This window comes from Cupressus sempervirens, chromosome 5, assembly GCF_028749045.1.
Source record: "Cupressus sempervirens isolate cs-2001-9-10 chromosome 5, ASM2874904v1, whole genome shotgun sequence".
In the NCBI taxonomy this organism is placed as follows: Eukaryota; Viridiplantae; Streptophyta; class Pinopsida; order Cupressales; family Cupressaceae; genus Cupressus; species Cupressus sempervirens.
Genome location: NC_143122.1, coordinates 505,654 through 518,573, shown reverse-complemented (window position 1 = coordinate 518,573; position 12,920 = coordinate 505,654).

Sequence of the window (12,920 nt, the reverse complement as noted above, 5' to 3'; positions counted from 1 at the left end):
TTTGTGTCCTTGTAACTCTAGATCTGCAATCTTGTGTCATATGTCCTTGCATGTTGTACTTGTGATAGTAACTTTTGTTTTTGGGTGTGTTTGTCTGATTGATTCTTCTACTCCTGCAAACATTAACAGTATGCCCCCTTTTATTACAGTAATGAAAATTAGGTTTAGAATTCTTACTTTTGTCACTTCTTTGTTCAACGCTCTTTGATGATTCTCCAATTTCAGTGTTGTTGTATCCAAGTCCTAATGTATCATGGGTTGATCTTGGAAATTTCATCAATTGTTCAAAGTACTTGATGGCTTCACTTGATTTGTTCAGATTCTCTGCTACCTCTTTTTCTCTGTTCAATTCATTCTGCAATTGTTCATTCTGCATCTTCAAAGTAGAGATCTCAATATCTTTCATATTGAGTTCATGATGAAGATTCATCATTTGGGCAAGTGTATCCATCTACATGTTTGAGATCCCTGATAATTTAGTACATTTTTCTTCAAGTCTGTTTATAAGATTTCTTTTGTCATCTTCCATCATGACTTTATCTTCAACTGCTCTTTTCTTTTGTTCAGTGATTTCACATAACATTATGGCCCGAGATTCATGTTCCATCTTGAGAGATCTTATCTCATCTGCTTGAACTTTTTTTTTCTCCATCAGTTCTGCTATTGTTGCATCAAACTCTTTAGTGTCTCCATTAGTACACAGTTTTGTGGTATCAATCTCTTTGTAGTTTATATTATTTTCAGCTATGGCTATATCCTTCCTTCTCTTCAAGGATTTTCTCAATTCCTCCCTTGCTTCCTCTACTTTTTGTAGATCCAGTTGCACATCAATCACTCGATTGTCAATAATCTTCCCAAGTTTGAAGACTTCCATCTTTAGATCTTTTTCTCCAAGTTGTTAGACTTCTTCTTGTGAGAACCTTGCAGCTCTGATACCAATTGTTGGAATGTTCAAATAGGAATAATGCTTCTGAGAGGTGGGGGGGGGGGGGGGTGTGGGGGGGGTGAATCAGAAGTACTGTGCTTTAACCATTAAAACTTTTTCTTAATTGAAAGTAAATTGCATGCATATAAACATATCAAACAATTATGGAAAACACATAGGCATCACCACATAACACTTGAGATTTTGGTAACCTAGAAACCCTCCAGGAATAAGAAGGTAAAATTGGGGTGGGGATGATACCCACAAAAATTACTATAGCAATAAGGTTTAACCACTTCTGATAGTCTAACCTATTAAAAGCTTTACACTATATCAATAGTGACCTGGTTAAAGGATTTCAAACACTTTACAAGAAGTTTTACCCTGCTAAAGGATTTCATCACCTATTTATAGGATTAACAAAATAGCTACTAAGATATCCTATTACCATAGGATTTTCTTTCTAATACAATTGTTCAAGAGTATTAGGTATAATAAACGTAATAGCTTACAATCCTTTGATTGCTGAATATAGGCACTTGATCTGCTTTTTCTGATCTTGATCCTTTCTGATGTGATACTCTTCACTCTGAGAAATAGTTTTCCTTGCACATCCTCATCCATCCACCATAGGGTTCAATGTGATTTCATCTTCCTTATAAAGACATTTGAAGACTTAGGGTTAGGTATGGGTCTACGATCCATATTGAATCTCTATTTCTCGCTTATTCCTTGCACATTTACAATTGGTTGTATGCCTTCTCTATTTTTCTTATTGGCTGCATGCTGATTTCATGGGAAAAACAAAAGATTCTATCTTATCTTTTAATCCTTCAAGATTTATCATATCTCGGCCATAAAAATGATTTACATCTAAATTTTTAATGTTACAAACTCATATGTGCATTTTGTGTTGCTCGACACTTATTGATTTCTGATGCTCAGCACTTATATTAAACTGACTTACTCAATACTTGTTGTATTTCTATATTGCTCACCATCATCTATGACTTGGCACTCAAATGTCACTGAACACTTGTATCATGCTCGGCACCTAATCTTCACTCAGCACCTGAAGATCACTTGGCATCTGAAGGTTTCCCTGACTCAGCCCATGTTGTGGCTTGGCATACATGGTGTACTGGGCTCCAATGTAGAAAGTAATTAAGTGTGTTGGCACTCAATTGTCAAAAACCATTTTGAGGTTAATAGCTAACATCGGTATAATGATGGCATCAAGCACACTTGAAAAAAAAAAACATAAAAATCTTAAATGTATCACATTGCCATCGCAAATTACCATTGCATTTTGACCCCAAATGCTGTAGTTACCACTTCTAATTAGCTTACAGTCAACATCATATATCTTGGCTTTTCTATTATGGAATTCAACTCTACAACCTAGTTTTTTTACTTGTGAAACACTCAACAAATTATTGTTAAGTCTTTCAACCTAGCAAACATTGTCACATTTTATCTTGTCAATCAGTTGAATAGTACCTTTACCTTTTACAACACATGGGTATCATTGCTAAATTTAACACATCCACCCTGTGTATGGACCAATATCCTCAAATTTATCTTTATCACTAGTCATATGGTTGGAGCCTACACTATCAATTATCCATTTGTCACTTTTGTTTACATATGAGATTAATGCACTTTTCTCATCTTCATTAGAATGTTCTTTCATAACAACATAGACAACTTCATCATTATTACTTTTAGATTCATTGTTTGTTTCTTCTTCAATAATATAACAAGATTTCTTACCTTTGTTATCTTTTTTTCCCCTGTAGTCTCTATCATCTCTTCTTCCTTTGTACTTGCTTTCCTTCCTTTATTCCTTATCCTCTCTATCAACAATATAGACAACTTCATCATTACAACATAGACAACATTTCCAACTTCATCATCATTACTTTTAGATTCATTGTCTATTTCTTTTTCAACAATATAACAAGATTTCTTACCTTTTTTATCTTTGTTTCTCTTTTAGTCTCTATCATCTCTTCTTCCTTTGTACTTTCTTTCCTTCCTTTCATCCTTATCCTCTTTATCATAAAACCTATCAGCAATATAACCAACTTTATTTCATGAGAAACAAATAATAGGTAGTTTACCTTTATACTTACCTCTTCCTCTTCCAAATCATTTTACAATAAGGGCTTCAAGTTCATCAAGCCCATCATCAGAATTGTCACTCTCACTCTCCACATGTTTTCCTTTCCTTTTGCTAAGAACCAATTGTAACTTAAAGACAAATTCAATAGTAGAAGTTGTGTAGTTATCAAAGTTAGACATCTCAAAAGCAACAATTCTACCAACTACACCTTCCAAGGTCAAAGTGTTACCTGGTGTGCATCTCAATTCTTGAATTGCAGACACTCTAATGGCATATACAAGGAGTAGAGTCCTCAATAGCTTGCTTATTACTATTTTATCTTTGATTTCACCATTTGCACCACAAATAGCATTAACAACTTCTTTGACTCTTGAGCATTAGTGCACTATATTCCCTCCTTCCATCATTCTCATATCATCAAATTACCTCTCAGGCTCTTTGATTTGGCTCTCAAAACATTGTCATCACCTCTATGTATGGTTTTCAATTTGTCCCACATCTTCTTGGCACTATCACATTATTTTAAATCATCAAACTTGACATAGCTTAGGGCTAAGGAAATCTCCAACATTGCTTTATTGTGCTCTTTCTTTTTCTTTAGTTGTTCAGCTATTAGAGGAGTAGTTGATACCTTCACATACTCATTATCTACAAAGTTGATAGCAAAATCACTGATACTAAATATATGTAACCTCATCAAGGTTTTCCATGCAAGAAAATTCTCCTTGTTTAGCTTTAGTACCTCTCTTTTGGGAGCCATGATCTTTAGCTTTAAGTACATTCAAAATTTTCTCTATAAGCACTTAGCTTTGATACCAATTTTTAGAAATATTTAGAATAATTGAAAGGGGTAGGGGGGGTGAATCAGTACCCAAAGGTCCAAGTACCCTTTGAACTTAAACATAAAACATTCACTATTTTGCTTATCCTATTGTCACTCGGTCTCCACTATATTGATAAAATTACTGTCCCAAACATAACATACTTTGTTGAATGTAAACTTTAACAAATGTAAAATGTATAAAGCATTTAAAACAAGTTTGATATTATAATTCTTATGTGGAAACCCAATTTGGGAAAACCACCAGCAATATGTCACCAGTTTTTCACTCTTTTGAAGTGAGCTCGGTTAGGAGCCAACCCTATTAAAGGTTACAATACACACAGTTAAATGTGACTTGGTTAGAGGATTTAATCACCCTATTAGGACTAGCCTTGTCAAAGGATTTCAATCATTCCACTTGGAATGTCACCTTGTTAAAGGATTTCAAAGACTATTAGTCCTACAAATGAGTGTTAGGTCAAAAGGATTTGAATACAAACTATTTACAATGATTAGAAAGAAAATAGTAGGGTTTGATCTATATGATTACAACTCACTTTTGCAGGTTCAGATAACTTTTTAGTTCATGCAATGATTCAATAACTCTCCCCATTGTCATCTCTATTATTGATTTACATGGTAATCCTTCAATCAATCAATCCTCTTCTTTCATCCAAACTTAAGCCAACTACTCAGATTCACTTATCAATATCAACAACATCTATGCAAGAAATCTCCTTTTTCTTTTCTTTCACTCTCACACACTTGTGTTCATCCTTGTGTGTCTCTAATTCACCTTTCTTTGTACACCTCTCTTTAAGTTTGGCTCTATACCTCTTTAAATAGGAAATTCTTGCTTCTTCATTTATCATGATCACCATAGATCTTAGGGTTTATGATCTAGTTTATCAGGTTCATTGTATCCATTCATCTTCCTTCTTTTCTAGAATCTTCTCATTCATCAAATTAAATCATATGTATCATACCTAATCCTCACTTTGAATTTAATGATCCAACTCATCATTCTTATCTTCAACATGATTTACATCTCCCAAGAAATCAATTGAGTCAGCTACAAATCACAATTTTCTCAAATTCATTCACAACAATGTTACTTATAAATCACTGAGTTCTGACACTTGGTCACTATAATTTTTTTAGCAATGCATAAACTATCTTGCCTAGTCTATACTGATGCTTGGTCAACACTTACTATGACTCGGTTGACACTAGCATCACTCAACATTCCTTAACTTTTTACTCTATTACTTGACTTAGCTTTACATTCTTGATATAAAAAATCACTTTATCTTATCAAAGTCTAACTAATTAAATTTTCATTGTAGTTTCCTTTACATAACTCAATGTTTCCTCTAGGTGCTATTGGTATGAACAATTTCTCAAATCCTCTTCATCAATCAAATAGATATGATATTTAAATTAGGTAGCAATATGTCTTATCAATAGATTTGACATCAATGAAAAAAAAAAAATTGTTCCAATAGTAAGGTTCCAAAAAAGCAATGACTAGAGAAGCTAGATTTTCCTGTGCATGGATGAGCTCTTCTTGAAGGGTTACTAGTTGTGATTGAAGGTCTAACACTTAGTTCTACATTCAGCAAATGGTAGCAACACAACTGTAGATTGGATTATTCACTCATGCACTTGTTTCATATACCAAGCTTGTTACTATTTCTCCTCTCTTCTCAACAAAAATATCATGCACAAAAGTAAGATATGGTATTGAATTAAACTCAATTTAAGAAAGGAAGGAGCCTACAAGACAATTTTGTGAGTCATTTATTTGGAAGATCTTATGGTCAATAAATAAAAATAATTGAAAACTAATCTAAACATGGTCTCATAATCTATCATAAAATACCTAAATAGAAATTGATCCATTTAAATGATTTGAATTGAAATGTTTAACCAAAAAATGAGGAAAACATTAGGTTTATCCTTGCAAGATTTTGGTAATGTTACTTGTTCCAAATATCTTGTGTACAAGAAAGAATATGACGGGATCATTTGGTGGGAAATAAGGAGCATGCATGCATTCATTTCCACATTTTCTTCAGTGAATCTTGTAACCAACACAAAGATATACAATATCCAACATCTCTTGGGATCTTTATTCCAGCTAAATCTAGATATATTATGTTTACAGAGAAAAAAGTGTATAGTAATATTGAATCCTATTTAATCATTTTTTAACAGTACAAAAAAATAATTTAACTACTATTCAACTATTATCTATTTTTTAAATTACATGATATTTTTTATTTGATTTATATAAAATTATTAAAAATTATATGATTATATTTTAAGATTATCTATTTGTTTTTTATAAATATTTTCAATGCATTCAAGATTGTAAACATCATTCTATAATGGTGCATAAAGAATAAAAATATTTCTCTTATTAAGTCTTTTAGAAAATTATTTTGTTATATCTATGTTTCATCTATCTGTTAATTATTTATCTTAGCAATATACATGAATTGTATTTTAATAAAAATCATGTGTATGTATGATTTAAAATATGTTAAAAAATTAATAGTGGTTTATAACTAACACTACATAATACATATCATGAATGAAAATTGATAATTTGAAAACAAGGTTAAGGGATCTATAAAAAAATATATAAACATAAACACATATGATCACATTTTAATAAGTATTTTATAAATTTTATTGAATATTTACTTATAATTGTATCACCTAATTTAGTAGTTTAATAAAAGGAATACTAACTAATAATAAAAGCATATACAAAACTAAATAATTAACACTTGTGATAGGATGAGGTTATCACCAAAAGGAAGGAAAACCAAGACTGGTCAAGTCCTTGGGTATAACCTAAAATGATGTAGATATGTCCTTGATGGATAGGGGATGTATGCTCATGATGTGCTCAAGCTTCCAATGATGAGTGTTTTTCAAGCATGGGAGTGGATGGAGGATTCAACAATGGTGGTGAAGGTGGATTTTAGCATGGCTATGGTGCAAAAATAGGTATGATGTAGTGCTCAGTGGGGCATTATAAGTTTGCATAAAAGTGTATGATATTTGTGAAGAGAGAGGGTTTCATTTATAGGCTAAGGGGTAGAGATATGGAGGGTCAAGATGCTTTAATGGAAAAGAGGTGAGGGAGGGTTAGGGTGCTTTGAAAGGGAAGCACATGGATTGTGCTTGTTTGGAGCCAATAGGGGAGTGAAACTTGTTGCAAGGAGGATGAGCATGAGGGAATGGGATAATGGTTGGTCAAAGGGAGTAATGAGGGAGGAGTGTTTAAGAGGGATGTAAAAGGCATTAAGAGGGATGTGAGAGGTATTAATGGCATGTAAAATCCATTAATGCTCTTGGATAAGGATGGAAGAGGATAAGGAATATTTGTTGACTTTGACTTGGGTTAGCAAGTCTTAACCCTTGCTTAAAGTTGTGCATATGTTTAGGAGGGGTATTAGACTTAGCTTAGAAAGGGGGTTAGGGGGAAAGTGGCTTAGCTTTCATGGGATGGGTTAGTTAGGTGGCTAAGTGAGGTTAGTATGGGTGGATGGGTTGGATTAGGGGTAAAGATAGGGTTTAGGGATGTTTTAGGGGTTAGGAATGATTTATTAAATGATTTATTTAATAAAATGGGGGATGTGGGATTAAATTAAATAGATTTGAGGATTTATTTAAATTTAATAGAGGAATAGGGATTTTATTAATAAATTGATCTTGGGTTATTATTTGATTTTATCAATTGAACTATAGTTAATTAAATTAATTAATGAACTAGGGGATGATGATTAATTAATTAAATAATAAATATTTAATTAATAATGTCCTAGGAGATGACTAAATATGATTACTTATTTGTGTAATCAGATTTAGGTTTCTACATTTTCCCCCTCTTTGACATAGTGTTGGGACAACACTATTTCAAAGAAGTTCAAATATAAGTGACGTGAAGAAGAATTTTTAGAGCAACATGGTTGCCCTAGTTTTTTAGTGGAAGAGAAGAGAATGGATTGTGTGATGCCCCCTCAAGAAGGTGGTAGGGAGAAAAGGTGAGGCCCAATAGCTTCTTGAAAAGTACAAGAATCTGAGGCAAGTAGGAGGACTGAGAGTGGTTAAGAGAGGGGACTTAAGAAAGCACATACTCTCACTATGGGAGAATGATATAAAGGAAAAACTTGTGCACTAGGATAACCAATGGTTAATAACACTGGTGACAAGGGGAGGGGGGAGGGTGATTGTTTTTTTTAAATTGGTGATTGGCTATTTTAAATTGTACCCAGGGAAGTGATTTGTAAGATGGGAGGTTTGGGGAGATTATGATTCTAGGATTTATGATTGGTGATGACTAAGATTATGATTGATGTGGGAGCTATGATTATGATTAATGCAGGAGCTATGATCATGGTTGATAAAGGATTGGATAGTATTGGAATGATGTAGGAGATATGATTATGATTGATGCTGAAGCTATGATTATGATTGATATAGGATTGGATACTAGAGGATTAATGCAAGATACATGATTATGATATGGATAAAATTGTTTGTATCATGATTGTAGGAATGATTGGATGGGATGCTTGGATAGGATGGGATGCCTTGATAGGTTGGGATGTTTTCATAGGATGGCAGTGTGAAGTAATCCATTGAAGGTTGATTGTGGGTGTGTTCCAAAAGGGAGCACCACCATGTAGTTGGGAACTTATTTTGATATAGGAATATTGGGGATATACCAATGTTACTAAGAACATCAAGGCTTTTGCACCAATATTACATAGGAAGTAATCAAACAAGCATGCAAGGATTGCCCCAGCATCACACATGAATCCCGAAGAAAGTAGTGTGGAAACGATGTTGGGTGATCCATAAAAAAATGATATTTCCCAACTACATCATGTGATCATTCATGAAAACATGTTTGGAATATGCAAGGGTGGTATCCACTGACTCACAAGTAGAAAAAGATGTTGGTCAAAACCATGCTTTCGAGTTGCCCCAGTCAAAGCACACCATGATATAGAAGACCATGGAAACTATGAGGAGGGAGCAACTAGATCACCTGGAAATGACTTATTCAAACAAAAATATACAAAAAACCTAATATCAAAAGAAGAAATCCATGGTGAAGTAACCCTTTTTCCAAAGAGATTGGTAGGACTAGATACTAATAGGCCAATGTTAAGTACAAGGAAGGATGCATCCTGTAAGGACCTAACAATAATATGTTGGGGATAATGACAAAACTTTGGCAACGATACCTTTCTATATATAGCAGGCTAATGACATAGGGTTTCACTATAACACTCAAAAAATGTACAAGGACTATACAATGGGTGAATGACTCAAGAATGTATGATAGAATACAATAGGGGGTGTGTGTATGATGGGGAGAATCTCAGGATATAAAGATAACATTGATGCATTACATCTATTGTTACATGGGTATGATACAAAAAAAAAAATTGTTACAAAGGTATGGTACATCGAATATTGTTGTTGTTACAAGGATGTGATACATAGACATGATAAAAAGGATAAAATAAGCCTGATATAATACACGTGGTAGGGTATACAAATGCATTTGATATGCTACATGTGGTAAGGTACAAGGATAAACTACATATGATATAATACATGTGATAAGGTATAAGGGTGGGATAGATATGCTAATCATGGTAGAATATGTGATTTAGGGAGGCTTTCCAAGCTAATGGATGCAAAAAGGAAATGCTCAGAGTGTAGTGGAATGCAAGGATGGAATTCTTGGAACACTTTGAGAAATGGGAAGATGGTGATGAGGTATGGTGGGGGGGTGATGGGAGGAAGGCATTTCATTGATAGATAATAAAAGGGCTAAGCACATCTGGTGCCTAATTGATAGGTTTTCACCAAGGTACCTATCCAAGGTGCTTGAATTGCCAAGTTTTTACAATTAGATGCTTATTTTTCATTACTATTTTTTTTTTCCTTTTCTCTTCCATTTTCTCATTTTGAGTTAGTAGGATACATTGAAGATTTTTAGGCATAGAATTTCTAGAGGTGAATGATGTTGGTGGGATCATTTAGGAATTCACCCTCAAGTGTGGATAACTAATAGGCCCCTGAATCAAAAGATGTGATCACATAAGGACCAAGCCATGTAGGCTTGAACTTGCCTTTCTTTGCTCAGTCAGCTTGGAGCTTCATGTTTTCTTTGAGGACCATGTCTCCTTCTTGAAATTTGCATAGATGGACCTTCCTATTGAAGTTGTGCTTGAGGAAATTTTGGTAGACCATGAGGTTGCCATAGGCTTGTTGCCTTTTATCATCAAGTAAATCTAACTGGGTAAGTCTAGCCACTTTATAATCCTAATCTAATATCTATGAAGTTTGTACAAATCCTAATATCACCAAAAGGCTTTGTGATAGGTACCATGTTGGAGATCCATTATGAATAGTCGATTGGGAAAATGATCTTTGCCTCTAGCAATTTTTGTAACTCTACTTTCACTAGTAAAGCAACTTTTGGGCGCATATTTCAGAGTTTTTTCTTGACAGGTTTAGCTTTTGGATCTATGGCTAAATGATGTACCACTAGCTTGGGGTCCAACCCTAGCATGTCTTGATAGGACCATGGAAAGCAACGAACATTTTTATAGAGGACTTTGATGAGAAGTTCTGCCTATTTAGGTGGTAGAGATGCCATGATGTATGTGATCTTTGGTACTTTGATCAAATTGATATTGACCAGACTAGTTTCCTCTGTCAAGATTGATGAAATGGTAGGCCTCTGATCTTATAGGGGAGGATGAAATCTCCATCTTTGGGTGCATCTAAGAGGTTTTCATCATTGGATGCATCCTTTATTTTCTTTTCATTTTTTGAATCATCTAATGGTGCTCCAAAGGAGTTTTCACCAGAAGATGAATTTTCTTTTGTTTTTTGTTTCATTTTTTAGGTCAATTTTGCAAATAGAGAGTTCCTCCTCCCTAAAGTAACCTTCTAGAACCAATTTTTAGACACATGCCGATGATAGTGGTGGTTATTGATGTGGTGTTTGTGGTGTTTTTTCCCCCATGAATCAAAGGAGTGTGTGCTCTATAGAAAATTCATCAACATGGACAACACTTGGTTGGCCCCAATCAATGAGTTTAGGGTGAGCAACTGGTAGGTCTATGAGATTTAGGGATAATTGGTAGAGAATAGAAGCTCCTAAGATAATTTCATCAAGGAAGATATCATCGTAGGCTTTCTTTTCTACTTCCTTGGGGATGTCTTCGACCTTGGTGAGACTATTTTAGATGTTTGTGAAGGCATGGTCGTCATTCATGGTGCCCCTAGTTACAGGGAGTCCATAGCCTAAGCCTTTCTTTTTCTTTTCTTTGTATGCTTCCATATGCTACTTAATGCATAACTCCAGATGGCCTAGACCACCTCTTTGATAATCCCATTACTCAATAGCAGGGCAATGTGACCATGGGTATTTTTGTTTGAGTTGATTAAGAAGTTCTTCACTTTTTAGAGGTGGTCATTTCTATAGCCATGTACAAATGTCTGGAATAGTTTCCCTTCCATTGAGGATACATTTGGTAATAAATGTGGTAGAGCCTAGTTGTCTAAGTTGAAGGGTTGTATTTGGCCTTGGTCCTCAATGTGTTAGGTGCCCTTGAGTATGTGGATCAAGTTGTAAAGTACCAACAAAAAAAGCATCTATCTCCACAACCTTGGTAGTTGATCTTAACTATGGAAAGGGTAGAAGCTAAAATGGTATCTGGATCATGGCAAGTTGTAGAGGAACTAGTCATGGTGTGGCCAATTTGATTCCAAGACAATGGTTGGTGTATGAAGCTTCAACCACATTGCAATAAGAAAAGGGTTCAAGATTTGCATGGATGGTTACCTTAGTGCCATTATGCAGAAACTTGATGGACTAATGATATGTGGATGGAACAAATTTCATGGCATGAATCCATGTTTAGCAAAGGAGGATGTTGTATGGAAGGTTAAGATCAACTAGGTGACAAACTATTTTTTGAGTGGTTGGGCTGACTCTAAGAGGTAGCAAGATGGTTCCTTGAGTGGTGCACTCAAAGTTGTCATATGATTTTATGGTAATGACATCATTAATGATATTTTCCTCATTGTATCTTGCTTGTTTGATGAATTTTAAAGTACATAGATTTAGAGTCGATCCATTATCTGTCATGACTCATTTGACCACAAATTTAGAAACCATGATAGTGATGTGAAGTGAAAGTATATGATCAAGTTCAATTGCTAGGATGTCAGAGGCTTTGAAGGATAGAGCACATGATGTGGAAATGTGACTGACCAAGTTGTAGAACTCAGTGGCATTTATGTCAGTGGGGACACATGACTCAGGGAGAGTACTATCAAGGATCTCTTAATAAAGTGGGCTTGTTCATAAGAGATCTAGAATGGAAATGTGGGCTGGCATATTTCCAAGGTGTTCCAAGATATTATATTGTAGTCCTAATGGGGGTGATCTTGATGAAGGTGGTCTTGATGGAGGTGGTCTTGATGGTGTAGATACAGATGGGCCAACCATATTGAGTCAAGCTCATCGAGTAGTAACTGCACATTGGGTGTCTAGGCCTCTAATATTGATAACATTGATAGAGGGCTCAACTTGTGAGATGCATTTGATAAGGTTTCCATAGTCTAAGTATGCTGAGGTGTAGTTTTGAGATGTATCTCAATCATCTCCTTGTTTTCTTTAGCATTGTTGGGTTTGTTGACAGGAGTGTTTGTAGGTGTTTTACCTGTGTTTGTGTTGTGAGGAGGAAACACATTTTGGTATTTTAGTAATCCTACATTTGGTGAGGCTGGTGCCCCCACTGTGACCTCTTTCTGATCAATAAGGTCTTGGATATAGTCCTTGAGTTGCATGCATTTGAGGGTGGTATGTCCTTTGACATGATGAAATTTGTAAAAATCATTATCCTTATACTAGGATGCCCTAGACTAATTTGGTTCCAAGGGTTGTGCTTGTGGATGTTGAATAAGAATATCCTTGGCTAGTTTTTCAAAGATTGCAT